The sequence below is a fragment of the Molothrus ater genome, chromosome 22 (assembly GCF_012460135.2).
Source record: "Molothrus ater isolate BHLD 08-10-18 breed brown headed cowbird chromosome 22, BPBGC_Mater_1.1, whole genome shotgun sequence".
NCBI classification, from domain to species: domain Eukaryota; kingdom Metazoa; phylum Chordata; class Aves; order Passeriformes; family Icteridae; genus Molothrus; species Molothrus ater.
In genome coordinates, this window is record NC_050499.2 from 3,933,091 (window position 1) to 3,944,202 (window position 11,112).

Genomic DNA, 11,112 nt, shown 5'->3' on the forward strand with positions numbered 1-11,112 from the left:
ATGTATATATAATGTAATATAATGTAATGCATATATAATGTAATTATAGAATATAATATATATACATATACAATATATATACACTATATAATATATTTTTATATAAATACACACTTATATACTCCTGCTGACTGCAGAGGACACAAAACCACCAGCCAAGCCCCCTCTCTGCCTCAGCCACACCCATTCACACCCAAAGGTCCCCTCTGCCCCTTTTCCTGCCCCCAGCTCAGCCCAGGGCCGCCTCATCCCTGTGCCTCCCTCCCTCCCTCCCTTCCTCAGGCACCCAGCCCCCTCCCAGCCCTGCCTCTCAGCAGCCATCACGTGCATCTATTATTCAGGACAAATATCAAGTTATTCATGAGCCAAACCAGTTCTCCAGGTACTGCACCCAGCCTGACAAAATCCCTTCTGTTGGCTGCTCCCTTCCCAGCCTGAGCTCAGGGAGAGGAGAGGGGGTCTGCTCTGGCTTGGATCCCTCATTTTTGGGGGATTTGTGGTTATTCTGTGGTGGACAGGAGGAGCAGCTCTGCCTCATCACTGCCCCATGTCCCTCAGGGTCCCTCAGCTCCTGCCCACTCCCCAAATGTTGGGATCTCTGCTGCTCACAGTGACCCCAAGAAAAGTTCAAAAGTCTCTTTTCCCAGCCTGGTGCTTGAAGAAAGAGTCAGAGCTCTTCATTTCTCAGTCTCAAGGTTGTTTATTGTATCTTATCTATAAAAGAGTCACGAGTTCTTCTTATTATTCTTTCTCACCTTCTGTCTGTATCCTTTCTGCATTCTTTAGTATAGTTTAATATTCTTTTATATACTATAGTATCATAAAATAATAAATTAGCCATCTGAGTACATGGAGTCAGATTCATCATTCCTTCCTTCATCTGGGTGCTGGAATGTTGGGGGACACAAGACAGATGATGGACTTTGGACCAGGTTAACATCAGAGATTTGATAACAGGATGCCTTGGCAAAAGCAAAGGGAACTTTGAAAATTAGATCTGCATTGCAAGAAGATTCAATCCAACGGGTTTACTGGAAAAAGAAAATGCCATTAAACTCTGCAAGCAAGGTATGCATAAGTTTGTGTATGGGATTTTAACCTAATCATTGTGGTACATGTTACTACTCTCCCTGAAATAGTACATGAGTGTTTGTATCCCACAATTGTCGCTACAGGACACAAAAGAACACGAGCTCACCACCGTTCTCAAGGTGAGGAAAAAAGGGCAGTTTATTTTCTGACTCCAACATTTACAGTCTTCTAAAAGTGACAGTGGATTGGAGGATGACAGTGCCACCTCTCCAATGCCACTGGTTGAACCAACAGTCCATCAACTCTCTCCTCTTCCATAAAGGAATGCAAAACAATGAGTTACTTACAGAAAGTGTGTGAGAAAGTTCACTACAAGAATGTCAACATCAGAAGGCTTAGAAAATCTTAAAAAACCAGGGTGACCCACAATAAAATCAGATTCTGATCCCCAAGTCAGTCTCCCCATCTCTCCCCATCACCAGCACCTGGGGGACCCAGCAAACACCAGACCCACCCACTGTCACACTGACACCCTCCAGCAGCCCCAGTCCCTCACAGCAGCACTCCAGAGCATCTCAGCCCCTGCTCGGGGCCACCAGGACAAGAATCTGGACCCCAACTCATCCCTAGTGAGATCCCTGTCCCCCTGATGGTGACAGGAGTGCTGCTCTTTATTCACTGAGAGCCCGAGTGGGCCCCAAATCACGCTGGCATTATGTTATGATAATGCTGGAAGTATTATAAATGCTCTGTGTGCCAGACAAATCCTGGAGCAGGCTTCCAAATCCCCTCCAAATCCCCTCTTGTGTCTCTACATTCATCCATTCATGAAATGCAGAGCACAGCCCCAGCATCCCTCCTTCTGCTCTGGGCTCTTTCCAGCTCAATGGAAGGTGAGGCAGACTTGAGGTGTTTCTCCTGGAGTAGCCTTTTTTTAGTTTTGGTGCTTTTTTTTGTTGTTTTTTTGGTTTTGTTTTTGTTTGGTTTTTGGTTTTGTTTTTGGGGTTTTTTTGTTTGTTTGTTTTGGTTTTTTCTTCAGTTTTTTTTTTTTTGTTTGTTTGTTGTTTTTTGGTTTTTTTGCCTTTCAGGTGCCAAAGGAACCTGCAGGGCATTTAGGAATGATGTCCAGCAAGTTTGGTTTGTTTTTTTTTTTTTTTGTTTGTTTTGTTTTGTTTTGTTTTGTTTTTTTTTTTTTTTTGGTTTGGTTTGTTTTTTGTTTGGTTTTTTTTTTTTTTTGGTTTGGTTGGTTTTGGTTTTGTTTTTGGGGTTTTTTTTTTTTTTGTTTTGGGTTTTTTTGGGGTTTTTTTGGGTGTGGGTTTTTTTTTTTTTTTGCCTTTTATCTCCAGAGGAACCTGCAGGGAATTTAGGAATGATGTTCAGCAAGGAGACTGAGACAAATCCCACGGCTCTGTCTCCTGTCAGAGAGTGAAGTGTGCCTCCCTCTCCTGCTCCCTGCAGGGCCACAGGAGCAGGGAGCTCCCCTCAGCAGAGCTGCCTGGCTCCATTCTCTTTGCAAACAACCACTTGGTCTATTTTAGGGCAATTCCTTTAGATCAGATGAGCTTCACCCTGGAAATCCCTATTTTTCTTTACAGCTGAACCTACCTAAGGCAGCACCCCAATCTTCAGAGCACTGAAGCAAAGGGTTCCCCATTTTTTGGAGGTGAGCAGGCTTCTCCTCCTGAGCCTCAGCTTTCAATTCCCTCTCCGCTGCTCTTCAAGAACAGCAGAGAAATCCCTCGACAGAAGCTTAGCTCTTGTCCTGGCTTTAGGAAAACAGCTCAGATGCAGGCAGGAGGGGGATCTCGAGCATTTCCTATTTATTCTGCTGTCACAGCCAGGCACAGCGTGTTGTGTTGGCCATGGCTCACAGGGAGAGCAGAGCTGCAGGGATTTCAGAGGCACCACTGCAGCTGGGAAATTGCTTCAAGGCTCTGTGGTACCCGGGCAGGGCAGGAACAGAGGGAGAGCAACTGCACAGGTCTGTGCAGGGGAAGGAATTCCCTTGCAGCATGGAAAAATGGGTGTGGAAGCGTGCTCCAAGGTGTTTTACTGCCCAGAACTGTGCAGAATGAAGGAACTCACTTCCAGGATGGGAAAAATGGGTGTGGAATTATGCTCCAAAGTGTTTCGCTGCCCAGAACTGTGCAGAGGGAAGGAGCTCACTTCCAGCATGGTAAAAAATGAGTGTGGGAGTGTGCTTTAAAGTGTATTCCTGCCCAGAACTGTGCAGAGGGAAGGGCCTCACTTGCAGGATGGAAAAATGGGTGTGGAGGTGTGCTCTGAGGTGTACTACCACTCAGAACTATGCAGAGGGAAGGAGTTCACTTCCAGAATGGAAAAATGGGTGTGGAACTGTGCTTTAAAGTGCATTCCTGGCCAGGAATAATTTTCTGAGCCTGTGAACAATGTCTTTTGGGAAGTGACACTTGGTACAGCCAAAAAACCCACAGAGGGAGAGGGATAAGGGTAGGAGGAGGGCTGAACTGGCTGAATTCCTGGGACAGGGCACCGAGAGAGCAGGATGTGCTCCCCAGCACTGGGAATTCTTTGCCCACTCTCTCATTCCCTGGGGGTGTGGAGTTCCCAGCACAGCTGGAGCAGGATGTATTCCCCAGGGACTCACTGCCAGCACTTGGGGCTGCTCCTTGTGTCTCCAGCAGGAGATGGAGATTAATGACGGGCCCCACCCCATGGTGTCTGCTCACAGAATCCCTCCTCAGCTCCTGGAGGTGAGTCCAGCCCTGATGGCCAAGCCAAACACAACAAGTCAAGGAAGCCCAACACAACAAGTCAAGGAATGCAGGAGGAAAAGGGAGAGTCCATCCTCACCCTTCAGCCCCCCTGGCATGGGTCACTCCTCCTGCCACCACAGCAGCAAAGCACGGGCAGGTGGCTGATCCAGGATCTCCACAGGCAGAGCACGAGCAGAAAACACATCCCAGAGAAAAAGGACCCACAGAGGCACCTTCCAGGGACATTGATCCCAGAAGAAGCTTTGCCTTGGAGTGGGTTGAAGCTGCTGCCTCAGGTTTTGGCTTTTATATTTTCAGGTTCTGTGCTGCTTTAGTGTGTGGGTCTGGGTTCACATCAGGGGATGCTGAGCTCTGGGCACAGAGCAGGGAGACAAAACAATTCCTGCTCCAGCTGGGCACCAAGGACAAATGATCCAAATCTCAGCCCAGGAGCACAAACACCGTGGGCTGGAGAGAGAAAAACAAGGATGGGACTGCATGGGCTGGAGCTGGAATGGGACAATGAACTGCAAGATGCAAATGGAGCAGAACTGATCCAAGGGAGAGACCTCGGGAGCGCTCGTGCATTTTGGGGCCATTTGGGTTCATCTTGGGTTCATTTTGGGACCATTTGGGTTCCTCTTGGGTTCATTTTGGGACCATTTGGGTTCCTCTTGGGTTCATTTTGGGACCATTTGGGTTCCTCTTGGGTTCATTTTGGGACCATTTTGGTTCATCTTGGGCTCATTTTGGGACCATTTTGGTTCATCTTGGGTTCATTTTGGGACCATTTTGGTTCATCTTGGGTGCATTCTGGGACCATTTTGGTTCCTCTTGGGTGCAGCCCTGGCTGGGCTCTTGTGCTTCCCAAGGTGCATCCATGGAGGCCTTTTAATAAATCCCTGCTTTATTCTTTAACTCTGCCCAGCCTCTGTTCTAGGCCAGCCTTCTCAAGGCATCAGTTTCTGGTGACCACAGCAGGACACAAGACATCAAAGCTCCCCCAAATGCTCCTCCAGCTAAACACAACTTGCAACTGCAGCCCACGGAACTTTTTGAGGCAGGAAATGAAGGCCTGCAGGAAAAGTGGAGGGTGAGGGAACCACTGAGGGCATGGCCACATAGGAAGATGCTGACCAAGGCTCACTGCATCCCCAGAGGTCAGGGATGCTGCTGAAAAGCAGCCCTGGAATCCAGGCAGCCTCTGGCACTGTTCATCCCTGCCAGAGAAAATGCACAGAAATGCAAGAAAGGACCACATCCTGTCCTCCTCTGGATTCAGATCTGCCCACTGGGTTTTGTTGGACGAACTAAAAATTGCTTTTTTTGCACAACTTTTTTTTTTTTTTTTTTTTTGAGCCAGTAGAAATAGAACAAGGGCAAGAGAGAGCAAAATCATCTCAAGAGGCAAGTCTGCAAAACCCACTGAAAAATGAAATGCAGCATTTGCCCTGGTGTTCCCTTTTTAAGACAGCTCTTGTCATTTCCCATGGCTTGTGCTGTGGCAACAGGAGAGGGCTGGAAGAGATTGAAGGGGTGGATGATGCCCTGATTTGGGTTCAGAAAGCAGCGTTTTGGCAGGGAACAGCCGGCTCTGGCCAAGGAGGGAGCGTGTGCTCACACTTTGGTCCTGGAAGGATTCTTGGTGAGCTTAGGCCAGATGTCCCCGAGGGTTGCCAGGAGGATGCAGCAGGGCTGGGGATGCTGAAACCCCACCAGCCCTGCATTCTGGGGGCACTCAGAGCCCTCCTGGCCTCCAGAGGGGCACAACTGCAGAGAATCCCCGGGAAGATGCACCACAAACGGGCAGGGAAGAGGAGATCCAGCATCGCTGAGCTTGGCTGGGCTCTGGTGGCACTGCCCTGTGCCAGCTGTGACACAGACAGGGTGACAGCCCCTGCCAGGCTTGGGGCACTTTGTGCACTCTGAGCCACCCTGATGGGTCAGGAAACTTTGGGAAGCCAGGTGGGAAAGCTCCCCTCTCTTCTCTTGGGGACTCCTGCACTGAGGGAGACCCTCATGGAGACCCTCTGGCTCTTCTGACCCAGAGAAGCCAAACATGAGGCTTGTGTCCCCTGTTCTGCACCCTGAAGCTGTCAGGGCACTGCTGGGATCCCCCCAGGAATGCCCATGGAGGGGTGCAGGAAGGGATTTGTAATCCAGCTGGAGTGGGAACGTGCCCAGAGCCAACATCACAGACTGCACGTTTCTTCCTCTGCCTTCCCCACACCCATAAATATTCAAACAGGAAAATAAAATTATTGATCAGCTGCCTTCCCATTATAGCAACAGCCACTGTCCTGCTGGCTTTGGCCATTTCCAAAGCCCCTGCCACAGAATTAACCCTGCTGGGAGAAATATTATTCCTAATTCTTGAATTCCTTCACCAGAACATCATCTACATTCCTCGAGGCTGGCACAGACACCAGAGTTTGGAGTTTCACACAGAAAGAAGATATTTTCCCCACCGTTTCCCCAGTGCCTCCATTTTCCTCTCCACACCCTTTCAGTCCCATCTCTGCCAGGCAAGCCAAGAAATCCCAGCCCTTGTGACCTTCCAGCCAAATCCTGGTGACTCCACTCACTGAGGAAGATGCTAATGGACACTAAAAAATCCGAGTGTGTGCAGAGCAGTGCAAGAGACTCCAGAGTCCCTGCCAGTCCCTCACATTGGGCCACAAACTCCCTGAATGTTCCTGCATCACTGTTCCTGCACATCCAGGCTCCTACAGGGACCGGTGGCACTCTGGGGCTCAGGATGTGTTCACACCAGTGGGGACTTCTGGGACACGTCGTTATTTCAGTAATCAAAGCAAACGCTTCCTAACCCCGTGCCAGGAGCCATCGAGCAGCCCCTGGAGGCAAGGGGAGGAGGGGAATGGGAGCAAATGGATGTGGCAGCAGCAGGATCCTGCCCGAGGCAGTGAGGGATGGCCAGGCAGGAGCTCTGCTCGCTGGGGATAACTGGGGAGGGGCTCCACAGCTGCCAACATCGGGCTCTCCTCGGGGCTTTCCCAAACATCTGGCTAAAGGCACCTCCCAGCCCTGCTTGAAGTTGTGCTGTCTGCTCTGGCTGAGAGAAATTCGGAGTTTCACGGTCAGAGACCCAGGAACTGAGTCAGAGAGAGGCCCAGCAGGGAGAGGAAAGCATAATTTGTGGGCAGCTTCATTGATCAGCCCTGACTTTCTCCCTCACAACCACTGGCTTTCATCCACTCCCACTCCACACCACAACACAGACATCCCTCCTCCCAAAGCCTTGCTCAGCCATCTCCTCTTCCCCAAGAAAAAGACAGCACTTGGGAAGATTTTCCCTTTAAGCAGCCTCAAAGTTGGCTCCCGGCGCTGCTGGCACGAATGAAAGCGATTTCAGTTCCCCCTCCTCCTGCATCCCATCCCTCTGCTGTGCTAAGAAAAGGCAGAGGATGACCAAGGGAGGGGAACAGCAACTCCGGGCGGCCTCTCACCTCCCTCCCCTAATTGTGCACGGATGCTCGGGAGGATGCGGGGCCACCGAGGGACCCCGGGGCAGCGCAGGGTCGGGAGGGCGATGCTGGGAGCTCCTGGAGCGATCCCCGGGGAAGGCAGCTCGGTGTCCTCAGGCAAAGGGGAGGCAAAGTGAATCTCCAGCACCGCAGCCCCCCGGACCCGCTCTGCGTCCTCTCACTGCGCTGGGAGGGCTGGGAAAAACCGCTCCGAGCATCTCCTGCTCCCCGCCGTGCCCTGCCCGCGGCACCCACACACACACCCTGGGCTTAAAGGACGTGTGTCCTGCTCGGCTCAGCCATGCAGCCAGGGGAGGCAGCCAGAGTTACCTTGTGAGCACAGCCGGAGCCGCCTTCTGTCTCCATCGCGGCCGGGAAGCGTCTCCCATTCATGCTCTAATCCCTGCGAACAGAGGCACGATTCAAAGCGGCTCCTCGCCCATCCAGCAACCTCCGCCTCTTTCTCTCCCCCCTTTCCGCCTCGTTTGTTGCGTCCGGCTTTGTGGTGCTTTTCTCGCTTTGTTTAGGTGTTTGGGTTTTTTTCTAAATGTTTTCTTTCTTAATCCAGGCAGCAAGCACGGCGCTGCTTCATCGCATCCCTGCCCGCGTTTCCCTCGGCCAGGAGCAGCCTCGGGGAGCTCCTCGCTGTGCTCCGGCTCGCAGCTCTGCCTTCTGCAGCCTGGCGTTCGGGGGAGAAAGAGAGCGAGCAAACAGGGAGGAGGAGGAGGAGGAGGAGGAGGAGGAGGAGGAAGAAGAGGAGGAGGAGGAGGCCAGCGGGATGCGGGAGGAAGGAGCCAGAGCGTGGCTGCTTTGTATCCAGAGCAGCGCCGGCAGCTCTGGCTGCCAGAGGAGGGGATGCTCTGGGAATGGTCTGTACCAATTGATCCCGCTCCGGCAGGGGCACCGCTCCCTGCGACAGCGGCAGCCACAGCCGGGAAAGGGCCCCGGGAGGAATTGGATCTGCTCTGCTCACCCTGAGCACAGCCCGAGCTGCGGCCGCGGGACCGGGGGGAGAGGGGATGGGATAACGGGATAATGGGGTGGGATAATGGGATGGGATGGGATATGGGATGGGATGGGATAATGGGATGGGATGGGATAATGGGATGGGATGGGACCCATGGGATGGGATGAAATGAGCTGGGGTGGGATGGGATCCATGGGATGGGATGGGATGGCATGGGATGGGATCCATGGGATGGGATGGCATGGCATGGCATGGCATGGCATGGGCATGGAGAGGCTCTGGCTGGGGAGGGGGCTCAGCATTGCTCAGAGGAAGCTCAGAAGGTGACCATGTGCTGGGTGTGAGGGTCCCCTCCAGCCCCTAGGGTGGCAGGCAGAGCTCTGCTCCACTTCCAGCTCTTCAAAGCAGCCCCCTCAGCTCCTCTCTGCCCATGCTCGTGCTGGTGGCTCCCAGCTGAGCCCAGCCAGGCTTTGGGAGCAGCGGGCAGCCCTCCTTACACCTCATCCCACTGCCCTTCCCTGCAGCACCAGCCTTCCCACAGCCCTGCTCAGCCATCCCCACCCAAGCACTGAGCACCCCCATGTCCCTCCTGGGGGCTGCCCAAGGGTCCTGGCACTGGACTAAGGGCAGCAGGAGCGTTTTCCCATGGGAAGGAGGCTCTGGATGTGCCTAGGGCTGCCCCTGAGCTGTGACATCTGCACCCAGCCCAGCAGGCAGACAGGACCTGTGTGTGACCTCTATCCGTGCACAGAACCACAGGGATGCTCCCTTCCTCCTTGGGGATCACTTGGAGGAGGCAGAGCTTCAGGGGACAGGGAGAGCAAAGGTCTCATCTCCTGATCCTGCTCAGCAGGCTGAGCACCACAGTGAGTGTGTCTCCAAATGGCAGCTGGGCAGTTTAACCTGAGCCAAAAGTCACTGCTGAGCTTGGGGATGAGGCACCTTTCACCTGTCCTGAGCTGCTTCCAACCACATCACTCCTCTCCAAGTACCCCCATTTATCTCTCCCTGTTCCACAGTGGACGTGCACAGATCCACGGATCCTCCCCTGCTGCTCCCTCTCTGTAAGGTTACAGTGCCATGGAAACCTGTAGGTATAGACAGATTTACTTTTGCTTTACCAAAAAAGGAAGAACAAAGTAAAAAAAAAAAACAAAAACAAAAGCCATCATTCTGGTGACTGGGGAAAGCTGGAGTACACAGAGATCTGGGATCCAGAGCATGGAGCAGCCTCAGGGATCTTCACCAGGGATTCCCACCATTTTCACTGGATCTTTTGATTTTGAACCCACAGCATTCAGACTCCAGCTTTCACCTGTGCATCTCCAGGCGATGCAGAGATTTCTGCTGAGAAGTTTGGAAATCCAAACATCACCCACAAATGATCAGGCCCACTGACAAAGCCCAGCTGCGCCCTCTGAGGCACAGGGATTCCCACATTCCCTATTCCTGCAGTGGGGTGAGCTGGAGGGCTCCACACCCCTGCCTCAGGTGGAAATGAGCTTTGCTGGGCCTGGGCTGGACAAAGCAGGCAGATGATGCCTCCAGACCAAGGTGATGCTGGAAGGAAGGAGCTTTAAGCAGCCTCTCCCTGCAAGCTGCACCTACTCTGTGGAACAACAGGATGAACAAGGACTGCCAGCCCAGAGTCCTTCATGCACAGCCAGGCAGCTCCTGCTCCTGCAAAACACAGCAGCTCCTGCAATCAAAAGGAACGTGGCCTTTTTTTGTCCTTGGTCTCATTTTCTGCAAGGTACCTAGGGAGAGATCAGCTCCAAAGACTCCTTGCCTGGGAATTTTGTGCCAGCTCAGCTAGTACTAAGGGTTTCACTGAGCTCCATGTCTATTAAAAATGCATAATGTCCACTTATATCAAAAGGGTGGATTCAGACCCAGTGCTTTTCCAGCATGTCCCAGGCTGTTATGGCATGCTGGAGATGGATAGAAGCGATCTGTCCCTTGAGGCCCATATCAGAATGAGAAAAGGGCAAATTCAGTGAATATTTCAGGGGAAAAAAAATGAGAAGAGCCATAAAAATGCTCCTGCCACAAAACCTAAACACATCAAAATTCAGGGGGGAGGGGAAGGAGATGTGCTACACCTGAGATTTATAAAATTATGTGTGAGCAGTAAGATTTCAGGCTGAGTCCTGCACCAGAGCCTCAGAAGACTCACAAAGGTGGAAAACATTGGGAAAAGTATCGAGGAAGCTCAGGAGGGACACAGAGAGGCATTGCTTCATCCCTGTGGACAAAAATCCCAGCGTGACACACCCAGAGCTGCTCCTGGTGATCAGAGCAGCAGAACAACCATGCAAAAACACTGCCCTGACATTTCCCAAGGTTGTCCCTTTGAACCTGCACATATCCACTTGTCTGCACACTGCATGGGGCTGTGCCACGCTCCCCTGGGCCAAATTCCAGGAGAGGGAATGGGAGGAGAGGCTCAGGCGGTCCTGCAGGATCCTGGGATCATGGGGGGAAATCTTTGCCTGGATCCAGGAGCTTCAGGGAGGATGTGAGTCTGGAAGAGGCAGCATCGCTGTTGACAGCAGTGTGTATAAACAGAGCAGCATTTCCCTGCTCCCTCTCCCTTCTTATTATAGCACAGAACACCCCGAGTAAAACACATACACACAACAATCCACTATAAAAGGAAAACAAAGCCCGGAGCGTGAGTGCGCACACGCAAACACAGAGACACTGCTGGAGAGCACAGCACACATCCAATACCTTAAATGTCATTTTTTTAAATATTAATGCTGTGCTTCTGGCTACGTTTATGTAAGGTTTGTTTCCACAGGGCTGGAGGCACGTGCAAACCTAAAGGAGACACTCCTAGCCCCACACCCTGCACTGCCCCAGCCACCCTGGGGCTCAGGGCTCAGTCCTT

The 11,112-nt window shown here is 52.0% G+C and overlaps 1 protein-coding gene across 1 annotated transcript in view; it reads right to left on the minus strand.

Moving 5' to 3' along the window:
* B3GAT1 (beta-1,3-glucuronyltransferase 1) overlaps positions 1-7,774 on the minus strand; it is a 43,766-nt gene extending 35,992 nt beyond the window's left edge. Inside the window, exon 1 of the mRNA XM_036397450.2 lies at positions 7,583-7,774. The gene's annotated coding sequence lies outside the window, so the exon portion shown is untranslated. The remainder of the gene's footprint in view (positions 1-7,582) is intronic.
* Between the last annotated feature and the right edge of the window lie 3,338 nt (positions 7,775-11,112).